Genomic DNA, 12500 nt, shown 5'->3' with positions numbered 1-12500 from the left:
CAACTTCCATGCTTCCGTCTAATGGTCTGTTCAGCTAATGTTTGCTAAAGGGTCTGTCGCCTGGTGGGGAAAAACAAACGAGTTCTCTAGTGTGTGTGTGTGTGTGTGGACCTCTTCTTCATCACTGGACTCTTTCCTGTCAGTGTCGGACTTCAAAGTTCAAAGAGTTCTTCAGTGCTAACCTCTAAATGTCTGAATGCTTCATTTAACCTCCATTAACTTCCAAAGGAAAGACACCAGTAGAAAGAGTCGAGGAAAAGAGAAAAACAATCTTTAAACTAATATCTTAGTATTTTTTTTGCGGCTGCTTGAAGTTCTGTGCTTCAGTTTTTATGAGGCTGAAGGATTTTTGAAGTCCGACTCAAAGTCCCGCTCGGACGAATCCGACCAAATCCTTCAGGAGGTTTCTCTGAAGTTCTGAGTTTATCGGTTTAGTCTTCGGTGAATTTTGACCTAATGAAAGACGAGAGGACGGAGACATGAAGCTCAGGTGTCTCCTGCCAAGTAACCAGGAGCTTTATGGAGGATGTGGGTTCAAATCCTCATCTGGCTCAGTGGATTTAGTTCCCACAGCAGAAGTGAAGACCGAGAAGCTCTGAATGCAAAGAGAACCTCGGTTGGTTCACTTCAGACTCTAAAGCTGCAGCTGCTGGTTCAAATCCTGCAGCGCAAACAATGTTCACTCACATCTGACATCCAGTTTCATGTCCTGGAAACCAGTGAAAGAGAAGCTGCAGCTCCCAGTTCTCATTGATTTAGATAGACGCCGGAAAGCCAGGCTAAGCCAACAAAGCTAATCTTAGCTTAGCAACTGCAGCTTTACACGGGAGAGCTTATAGTTGGGATTGCTCATTTCTTTGGGACATACCATTCTTCTTAAAATAATGTAAAAAAAAAAATGTCAAGAATAAAACTGTAAGAGATGCGTTTATACCGTTGTTTCTTATTTGATGTGAAGTTGAAACTTGAACGAGTTGTGATGATGTAGTAATTGATTCCAAAGCCGAGGAGCAGCTCGTTAGCTCCTACATTAACACGTGGAGTCTCAGGTCAAAGAGCCACACAGCATTTACTTCTGTCTTCGACCACAAACCTCTAATTGGTGACGACTGTTGTTTTTTTCCTGACACTTCGGTCTTTCCACTACAACATCACGTGTGCAGCGATCAGCTAAATGACTTCATTAGCGTCATTTGTTTAATTAGCCACAGCTAGCGAGCGCTGATAACATCAGGCAACACCGGTTTCAGCTTCTTCAGCAGAAAAACTGACGACAGAGAAAAGAAAACGCTGCTTTTCATTGACTCTGACAAAAGACCCATTGTGGAACATCACAAAGGAATGTGTTCTGTTATCAGTGGAGAAGGGAAATAGAAGCTCTACCCTCCTCCTCACAGCGTTGTGCTTTTTATTCTTTAAATATCTACAAACCATTTGGCTCCATCTCACACGAGTTCCTGAAAATGTCTCACATGTCGCAGCTTGAAAAGGTCTCCGACGCCAAAACCCTCCAACAATGACAATAAGAGCGCAGTGGGTGAAAATGTCATGCTAACCTCTGAGGCATCACCTCTTCATCAGAGCGTTACCTCATCATGTCGCCTGGCAGCGGCTCTATTCTTCCTTGAATTGCATTGTGGGACGGGAGGAAACGTTTCTCCTGAGAAAGAGACGACAAAGAAAAAAGAACCAAACAGCCGCGACCTTCCAGCTCTCACCTGCTGATCCTAAACTTTCTATTAAAGAGTTTAGAAAGTCACGTTTCACCTGGGAATGCTTTCTGTCGTCACTGAATTAATATCACTGCAGTATTTCCTCATCCTCAGTTTCAGATTTATCATATTTCGATGTATGACAGCAACACGAGAAGAGAATTACCAAACTGCCAAGTCAATGATTTACTATAAAAGCTTATCAGGTGTTTCTTGGCTAAATGTAGTTAAATCATGCAACAATGCCCATTGTTTACTTCCATACTAATGCAAAGTTATTATTTCATATAATCAAGTTGAGTCATTTGTGGATTCACGTCACATTTGGTCGATATTCATTATTGACACATGATTAGATCAGATTCAAAAGTAAAAGTTGGAAATCTCTCTTTGTGAATTAGCTCAACGTGACCTTGGGATGTGAAAGAAGGAACTGTTATCGATCTGATTGATTAAAGATCAGAGAAAGTAAATAATGTGGATTATCTCTGCTCCACAGACGACACTGAGATTTACTCTTTATCAAAGTCACTACCGTCTCAGAGTAAAATCTATCTGTGCTGAGAACAAGGTTAAAAGCTACAGGCATTAAAATCTCCTTCATTCAAATAAATACAAACAGATCAATCATCCCATTTGGCCACAGATCATGTTCAGTGTACAGAGCAGTAGAGACAATAGAAGCTGGAAATCTCTAAGTCTAAATCCTCTTCAAACAGTTTCCTGGTTTCAAGCTCTTTCTGGAATATGAGGCCAAAACACTTCTGATCAGTTTGAAGATTCAAATCCAGATCGACTTGCAGATCTTCAGAAGTTCACGAGTTAATTTGGATGTTTTCCACATGAGCAGTGAGACTCGTTGAACTCGTAAAGTGTCACTCGACATTCTCCCTTTTCTTATTCCTCGCACTTTGGTCAATTCCAGCTGCTCTCAGATCTGTTGTGCAGAACAAAGAGGAGCCCAGAGAACAGCTGGTACCAGCGATGAGAACACAGCTCCCCATTCACTCTGTGAGGAGGATGAATCAGAACAATACTTCCCTTTTCTGTTTCCTCTCCTCCTGCTGAGAGCCGACAGGAGCTGGGAGTGAGGGGGGGAAGCCTTTCTCCTCTTTCTTCTTTTCTCCCCCTTCCTGTTCTCTCAGATCACAGAGAGATCCACCTCCGAACCCCTGAGACACAATTACCTTTCCTGTTCTACCCCAGCCTCTGCTCCTCCTCCTCCTCCTCCATCTCCAGCCACTTCTCACACGACTCAATCTGTACCGGAGGCTCACCGACCTCCTGCTCCCGCTTCACCAGAACTAAACTCTCTGAGCACTGACTGACTCCGGCTGCAGCGGCTGAGAGACGACAGAGACAGAGGCTGGTCTCAGGCTGCTGGCTTGTGTTAATGCTGGGTGCAGTTTTCTATTGAAACTGTTTAAGTGACCATTCTCAGGTGTTCAACTTTTCAAAATGAAACTCTGTTACTCAGCTTGACGTTACAGTAACTATCCCAATGTTGTGCTTTTACTTTCTAGACAAATTGCGAAAGAGGAAGTGATTCTATGAATGTTGTTCAAATGACAGAGATCCAGAATTTCCAATATGGGGGAAATTAAAATTGACCAAATGATCAAAATAATTTCATGACCCAGTTTTTACTGTCGCCCAGTTGCTGACCTGAGCTACTGGTTTCCCAAGGAGGTAAAACACAAGACAAGACATGAAACTGGTCTGCAGATGATCCCTTGAGCCTATTTATTCAAATTGTAATAACATCCAACGAACAATTCACACAGAATTCAACTCTCAACTTCCTCTGGTCGTTAAGAATAAACACAACAAGTATGAAGCTGATAACATGAACGGTTCACAAGATATTTGTTCCTCAGACATTTCTGGATTTGGGAGATTGACAAATCCTCAGTTGTTCCCATGTGACTCGACTGTTATCAGCTTGAGAGTTTTACACAAAGTCCCGACACGTCCACCTCCAACACTGTGGCAGCAGATCCTTCACCTGTGATGAGGCGACAGATCAGCAGCATCGCTCTGAAGTCGTGAGACACAAAGTCTAATAAACTGAGAAAGCTTCTGTTCCCCCTGTCGAGGAAGCTGCTCCTCAGCATGATACACATGTTAATCCCTCCAGGCTTCTCCTCCCAGACCCCCCGCTGGAGGAGCAGGACCTCCAGGCTGAGGCCCCAGCAGGGAGGAGCAGAGAGAGGAGCAGAGAGAGGAGCAGAGAGAGGAGCAGAGAGAGGAGCAGAGAGAGGAGCAGAGAGGCACTCTAAACCCCAGGAGCCGAGCGAGGCCACGGCACAGACCATTATCTCCCAAAAGGAGTCATTATCCAGAGTCCTGCTGAGAGATAGCGTGCAGATAGAGGAGCAGAGGGAGGAGCAGAGAGAGAGGAGCAGAGAGAGGAGCAGAGAGGAGCAGAGAGAAGAGCAGAGAGAGGAGCAGAGAGAGGAACAGAGAAAAGAGCAAAGAGAGGAGCAGAGAGAAGAGCAGAGAGAGGAGCAGAGAGAGAGGAGCAGAGAGAGGAGCAGAGAGAGGAGCAGAGAGAAGTGCAGAGAGAGGAGCAGAGAGAGGAGCAGAGAAAAGAGCAGAGAGAGGAGCAGAGAGAGGAGCAGAGAGAAGTGCAGAGAGGAGCAGAGAGAAGAGCAGAGAGGAGCAGAGAGAAGAGCAGAGAGAGGAGCAGAGGAAGGAGCAGAGGGAGGAGCAGAGGGAGGAGCAGGGAGAGGAGCAGAGAGAGGAGCAGAAAGAAGTGCAGAGAGGAGCAGAGAGGAGCAGAGAGAGGAGCAGAGAGAGACGCAGAGAGAGGAGCAGAGAGAGACGCAGAGAGAGGAGCAGAGGGAGGAGCAGAGGTAGGAGCAGGGAGAAGAGCAGAGAGAGGAGCAGAGGAAGGAGCAGAGGGAGGAGCAGAGGGAGGAGCAGGGAGAGGCTCTCGCTCCTTTTAAGTAAATGGCTCAGTAAATATGACCATAAGCTTTATAAAATAGGGCAAGTTTCTGTTTTCAGGTTTTATTTGTGGATAAATAAAAAACAGAAATAAATAATATAACTTAATTTAAGAAATGTAGTGCGAGATACAAAATGTGTTAGTTGGAGAAGAAAGTGCTATTTGAGAAGTTAGAACTATTTGGTAAAACTCTGGTGGAATATCTGTTCAACATGAAAATGTCCCAATGCACAAAACCAGGTCCATGAAGGAGTAGAGCGAGTTCTCCACAGACCAGAAGGTCACTGGTTCAAGCCCTGAATCCTCCAGTGTCTCTGAGCAAGATGCTGAACTCCCAGTTTCCCCTGACGGCTAGAAGAGTGTGTATGAGTGGGTGAATGCAACTTGTACTGTAAAGAACTGTGAGTGGTCGATAAGAATCCATATACATACAGTTCATGACCGTTTGCCTAAAGTAATGACATTGTTTTTAAAGTTTGGTTTGGAAGAAGCTGCTGCCCGGAGCCCTGACCTCCGACCTCTGGGAGGAGCTGGACCTCTGACCGGGAGCCAGTTCCTCTCTGCCTGCATTATTCACCGACCTCACTGGTGCTCCACTGGCTCAAAGAGAAGGAGAAGCTCTGCTGCCAGGTTCCAGAGTCGAGTGTGAACCCTGCAGCCGGAGGTCCGGAGGCTGATACAGCAGCTGACCAGTGAAAACCTGTTGGAATCATATGTGTAGTTTGAGTGTGTCAGCGTGTTTTCAAGCTCTCTGCAGTACTTCATGTCTCTTTGTAGCTTCCAGGGTTTGTGTACCTTCACACACTGTAAACAAACTAACACTAAGAGGAACACACCGGCAGGACAGATGCACTCACGCCTGTTTGTGTGTGTGTACACAAATAAAAAGAAAAGACCCTCACTAACACACAGGGAGGAGGGCAAACAGCACAGCGGTACACAAACACACCTCCAGTTAAAAGCAATCCTGCTATCAGCCGCTTCCAGCCGACTGCAGAGAGCCCCCCCCCCACCAGCCGAGGGATGTTCATGGTGGATGCAGCAGGAAACATGCAGATATCAGATTCTAAACCCATATTACCGATGCTCAACACTTTGATACACAAACAAACACAACCGCTGAGCACAGTTCTGTTTTTAAAAGCTGGCTCAGTAAATAAATGGATTTAAAGCTCCCACTGGAATCACCATGAAGCACGGGGATCAGACTCCAAGCTGCTTTGCTCAAATGTCAAAGTTTCAGGTGCAGATACAGGAAATGTCAATTCCCTCTGATCAGAGGACGGAGTCCAGATGAAAACGTGTAATAACCGACATTAATCGATCCTGATGAGACGTGATGGAACCTCCCACGTCCTGAGTCTGTCATCGTCCTGCTCCTGTGTAGATATCATCAACCTGGAATCTTCCACATGAAGAATCGAATGTCCCCCTTGCCAACAGGAAGTCAGACATAGTGAGACATGAGCCTGACTGTGATGGACCTGCTGCAGGTTTCGGTGGGAATTTATAGTTGTGTTGAAACTGCTGGCTCCGGTTCAACCCCCCCGAGCAGGGGACACCGCGGTGAAGGACCGCTGCTCGGTGGACATTAAGTGCTGAGCTGCAGCTTCCTGTCCCGTCCCGGCTGAAGGCAAAGCCGAGGTGGAGACGTCCAGATCAGGAAACATCTTCATCTTCAACTGCAGAGGAAGTTCAGTCCCACTGTTCCTGAGACGATACTAAAAATACTTTGAGACAATAATAAACTCTGAGACGAGGCTGCTGCCGGATCCCTCTGCACGGGGAAGACTTTGCATTTTGTATAAAATGTAATATTACAATAAATCTATATTCAGAAGCATCGTGTTCCATCCTGCGTGTGTTAACCTGGACTTTAGGTCGAGCTGAACAGAATCTCCTGTTCAGCCAGAACACGTGAGCTTCATCAGCAGGAGGAGTCTTTCATTCAGTATTATAAGGTGTTGATGTGTCTCTGCTTCGTCCCTGTGTCCTCTCTCCTGTCTCTGCTGCAGCTCGGCTCTGATTCAGACCTTCAGACCTTCAGACCTTCAGACCTTCAGACCTTCAGAGATTCAGAGATTCACCTGAGCTGAGAATCCTTTCAAACCTCCTGAGCCCGGATCAGAGGGAGAAGTTTCCAGTTTGGTGTCTTCTGGGTTTTCTGTGTCTCAGCCTGGGATTTTAACTTTGACTTTATTTTGTCTTCAAGGTTTTCTGTGGTTAATTCTGGTTCTGACCTGTAATCTTCATTATATGTGAACAAGTAGATCCGCTGCTGTTTCCCTCTTTGTGTTTGTTGGCACCACATCTGCTTCATGCTCTTCTGTGTGTGAGGAGTTGTGCGACTGTTTTCTGATCTGCTCCGGTGAAAAAAGGCTGATTAGCCAAATAGCCAGTGTCTTTCTTCAAGGACAATCATTTTTAAATCACTGTGTAACTTCTATTAGTTTATTTTTATCACTCAGTAGGTCGACTGTGGAGACTTCAAAATAAAAGCTTTGCCATGAGCTGCGAACGATGATTTCACTTCGGAGAGGTCTCAGACATCAAACGCCCCGTTAAACGGATATTTACTAAAAGACTGAGACCTTGAGTCATCGCTGGTAATTACTGCAGGTTTCTCATTACAGATTATTGAGAATATTCAGTTTCCTCATTAATTGAAGCTAATTTAGTTTCACTCTTGCGACCTATGACAGTTAATTAGATGAGACTCATTGTCACGGAGAGACAGCGTTTAAAAACTCATGTTCACTTTTTCCTGTAAACTTTCCTCCTGCAAATTGTGAGTTTATTTGTGTCCAGTGTGAACAGCAGGGTTTGTGAAGAGAACAGAGAGGACGTCAGGATGCTGGCTGAGTCAGATATGTCTCCTGGTTTCTTATAACCATGACAACAATGTTTTTATAACCTTAACCATGGATCATATTCGTCTAAAATTAAATGACGGAGGCGGAAGTTCAGAAAACGCTCCTTGGAGGAAACTACCGGTGATTGATTTCACAGGGTTTGGTCCTAAAGCTCTTTCTTTTGAGATGATCTTAAAAATAAACATTCATCCGTCACTTCTCACAGGGCGAGAGCGAGGCCCGAGATCAGATCATGTCTCCAGTGAAACGCAGGGACAGAGACGGGGACCGAACAGGGAACCTTCTAGATGTGGGCAGACAGCACTGACCGCTGTACCACTGTGCCACCTTTAGAGTGAAACGGATTCTTCTATTGGAAACATGAACACACTGTGGATGGACAGATGCACATCTGAGTAAAAACCCAGATCCTGTTGTTGTGACCACAAACTGTATTTGTGTGTTTGCTACAGAGCTGGAGATGAAGCTCTTGATCACATGACCGGCTGCTGTGTGGTCCTCTCTCTCTCCCTCTGTGTGAGTCTCTCTCTCCCTCCATGTGAATCTCTCTCTCCCTCTGTGTGAGTCTCTCTCTCCCTCCATGTGAATCTCTCTCTCCCTCTGTGTGAGTCTCTCTCTCCCTCCGTGTGAGTCTCTCTCTCCCTCCATGTGAATCTCTCTCTCCCTCTGTGTGAGTCTCTCTCTCCCTCCGTGTGTGTCTCTCTCTCCCTCCGTGTGAGTCTCTCTCTCCCTCCATGTGAATCTCTCTCTCCCTCTGTGTGAGTCTTTCTCTCCCTCCGTGTGAGTCTCTCTCTCCCTCTGTGTGAGTCTCTCTCCCTCCATGTGACTCTCTCTCTCCCTCCGTGTGTGTCTCTCTCTCCCTCCGTGTGTGTCTCTCTCTCCCTCCGTGTGACTCTCTCTCTCCCTCCGTGTGACTCTCTCTCTCCCTCCGTGTGAGTCTCTCTCTCCCCCCGTGTGAGTCTCTCTCTCCCTCCGTGTGTGTCTCTCTCTCCCTCCGTGTGACTCTCTCTCTCCCTCCGTGTGACTCTCTCTCTCCCTCCGTGTGTGTCTCTCTCTCCCTCCGTGTGACTCTCTCTCTCCCTCCGTGTGACTCTCTCTCTCCCTCCGTGTGAGTCTCTCTCTCCCTCCGTGTGAGTCTCTCTCTCCCTCCGTGTGACTCTCTCTCTCCCTCCGTGTGTGTCTCTCTCTCCCTCCGTGTGACTCTCTCTCTCCCTCCGTGTGAGTCTCTCTCTCCCTCCATGTGAATCTCTCTCTCCCTCTGTGTGAGTCTCTCTCTCCCTCCGTGTGAGTCTCTCTCTCCCTCCATGTGAATCTCTCTCTCCCTCTGTGTGAGTCTCTCTCTCCCTCCGTGTGTGTCTCTCTCTCCCTCCGTGTGAGTCTCTCTCTCCCTCCATGTGAATCTCTCTCTCCCTCTGTGTGAGTCTTTCTCTCCCTCCGTGTGAGTCTCTCTCTCCCTCTGTGTGAGTCTCTCTCCCTCCATGTGACTCTCTCTCTCCCTCCGTGTGTGTCTCTCTCTCCCTCCGTGTGTGTCTCTCTCTCCCTCCGTGTGACTCTCTCTCTCCCTCCGTGTGACTCTCTCTCTCCCTCCGTGTGAGTCTCTCTCTCCCCCCGTGTGAGTCTCTCTCTCCCTCCGTGTGTGTCTCTCTCTCCCTCCGTGTGACTCTCTCTCTCCCTCCGTGTGACTCTCTCTCTCCCTCCGTGTGTGTCTCTCTCTCCCTCCGTGTGACTCTCTCTCTCCCTCCGTGTGACTCTCTCTCTCCCTCCGTGTGAGTCTCTCTCTCCCTCCGTGTGAGTCTCTCTCTCCCTCCGTGTGACTCTCTCTCTCCCTCCGTGTGTGTCTCTCTCTCCCTCCGTGTGACTCTCTCTCTCCCTCCGTGTGAGTCTCTCTCTCCCTCCATGTGAATCTCTCTCTCCCTCCGTGTGAGTCTGAAAAACAGAAGATGCTGACGAGGGACTTGAACTTGATTCACGTTCAACGCCGAACGGAACATGTCTCTCACCGCCTCCTCCTCCTCCTCCTCCTCCTCTTCCTCCATTACTGTCCATGCGCCCGTCGATAACCAGCCCCCCCGATGTGCAGTGCTTAGACAGGTGGCTCCTTCCCTCCACCAGCGATCAATTCTCAATATGGTTAAGAGGAGCAGATCGATTGATTTAACACAAAGAGCTGTCAGTGTGAAAGGCATTTAGTCACACTGCTGTACACACACACTGCTACACACACACACACTGCTACACACACACTGCTGCACACACACACTGCTACACACACACACTGCTGCACACAGACACTGTTGCACACACAATGCCAGGAGAACTTGAAGACTATTGTATTTTTAAACAAAGATGAGCAGCTTTTTTGCTTTTCACTTTTCGTCCTGCAAAGTTTGTTAATATCAAACATTTCTGCTCTAATATTAAAACGGAGACTCAGCCCCGAGTCACACAGGAAACACCAAGAGCAGCTGCTCATCTCTGTCTGTCCAGGAAACCATGAACATTTTAATTTGCGGCCACAGACATTCAAAAACACCTGGTCTCACATTAGTGATCGGGGGGGTGAGATTTCCAAGTTCACCGGGATCAAACCTGTGGTGTTTTTCATTCATCTAATTATTCATCTTTGCCCTCAGAGGAGCCGTTCTCCCGATGAACCTCCTCCCTTCAACATGCTGTTTATCGATCGGTGTGATCTGACGAGACAGTGAAACCGATACTGCCGACTGTTCTGAAGCAGTGAACTGATCTAGAACCAGTCGTCAGGAGAAAGAGCTGCTCATCGCTGCAGGCCCACGAGCACAGATCTGAAATCTGCAAAGAAACAAATGTAATCACAGAAAAGTCTCCTCGTCCTCACTGGGTAAATACATAAATCACTCAAATTCTATTTTATCTAAAACATCAGTTGGAGCGATTGTGTATAAATGAGGCTGCAGCTCGTCCTGTTGGTATTTAATCCGCTCTGATCTTATTCTGACGGTTTAACCACTGTGTCTTCTACAAGTGGAAAAGACAGGAACCAACAAGGGGCCGAAAATATCTGCTACAAAAGTACAAGACGTATGTGGGAAAAGGCTGAATAGGATCAGGTTATTGATTTGTTATCTACTTCAGAGAAGTTATTACAGCCCAACGGGAGCACTCAAACTCAGAGTCACAAATATTATTGCTTTCCTGTTCCTCTGTCGTCTTTTCCCCCGTTTGTCTTTCGCTGATAAACGTTTACGAGAAAGAAGAAGAACCGAGGACGAACGTTCACAGGTTCCAGCAGCGCAGAGAAACCTGTCCTGTGTTTTATGAGACGTCTGATGACCCGTCGGAGGCGTCTCACCCGGAGAGACCCTTCAGGACACGGTTCCAACTTTACAACATCGCTCCAGTGTTCAGCTGATTCCACAACGTTCCATAAATAAAACACAACCCAACGTGGACGTGTAGTTCACGAGACAAAACCTGCTGTTAAATGTAATTCAATGATTCACAACCAACCTTACATCATGTATCTATAGGCCACCACTACCTTTAACTGCACATGAGGAATCAAACTGGGATGAAAACCAGACACAACTCCATCCAGTGTTTACACATCAACACACACACACACACACACTCTCTCTACAGTAATGTTGATTTAATTCTTTACTTCACTGTTGATTTTTGGACGTTTTGTAGAAACCACTGCTGTGATGACAGCTTCAAATCATCCCTCAATGAGAAATACAACTGTCACAATAAAATACCACCTGGGTGTAATTATCAGTGTCCGGGCCATTAAACCGTCTGTGTCAGTGATCACAGCAGGCGTCTGTACTGCAGAGGCTTCAAATCAGGTGTCACAGCTCCGGCTGAGCTCCGGTTAACCTGAGCCGCAGGGTGAGGTCAAAGGTCACGGTTTCACCTGAATAAGGTTTGACATTTTGTCGACTGCTCCGTCTGCGTCGGCCTCCTCCATCTGTGGACTTTCTACATCTGCACACGACCTTTGTCAGACTGACCCTGATCCATCACAGGTGTAAACCTACATCCTATTAGCTCTCCTGGAATCACAATTTAAACTGAATAAACACACGACCTCACTCAGAAACATGAGCATGAAATCACTGCTCCAAACCAACTCTGCACTGAAGGTACATTATGTATCAGCCATTATGTTGTTGTTAATATTTTCAAGGCAACATATGCAAAATATTCTCTCAGGATTTTATCAAATGAAATTAGCTCTGCGTCGAAATCCAACTTCAAGTCACTACAGCAGCGATTTATTCAAATTTTCTAGAAAAACAAAAATCAATACCACAAAGGGATCTTTGGGCGACAGAGATGAATCAAACGTTTTACTGATTTCCAGAGAAGCACCAAGAATCATTTTCCTCTCGACAAACAAGCAGAAAGAGGTAAATCCAAGAAACTGTTGCATCAGAATTTATCATCAAATTCTGATGCTGTTAATCTGCGAAGAATCAATATTGCACCATTTGTTAAAGTTAGATTCAGTCAGGAAAATTCATGACAGGACAGATTTGACCTATTTGTGCCAGTGGGTGAGGATTTGAACAACAACACATATTCATGAATTTGTGCTAAATCACATTTAGCCTTTAAACTGGTGGTATTTTGACATCAAGCAGCTGAATCTGTATTTAATCCCTCAGACTAATTGAAACCTTTATGATTCGTCACCGCTCATTCAAAGTGGAAAAAGTGTCTGTTTCACGCGCCGCTGGTGAATCCGACTTGCAGTTCAGTGATCTTTAGTCTCCCATGTACATTCTGATCAGACATCGCTCCTCCTGTGGATGTGACTTGTGTTCACAGCAGATGATGAACACCAGAGGTTACTGCTGAAGAGGCTGGAGACGTGAAGTGTGAACATCGGTGACAAGGACACAAGTCGTCATTACTAATTCATGCAGACTGACAATTTGTAAAAGCCATTTTTTGTTATGTGGGATTGCTTTAAGGTCA

The sequence above is a fragment of the Platichthys flesus genome, chromosome 15, assembly GCF_949316205.1.
Source record: "Platichthys flesus chromosome 15, fPlaFle2.1, whole genome shotgun sequence".
Classification (NCBI taxonomy): Eukaryota; Metazoa; Chordata; class Actinopteri; order Pleuronectiformes; family Pleuronectidae; genus Platichthys; species Platichthys flesus.
The sequence above is the reverse complement of the archived record's forward strand: the minus strand, read 5'-3'. Positions refer to the sequence as shown.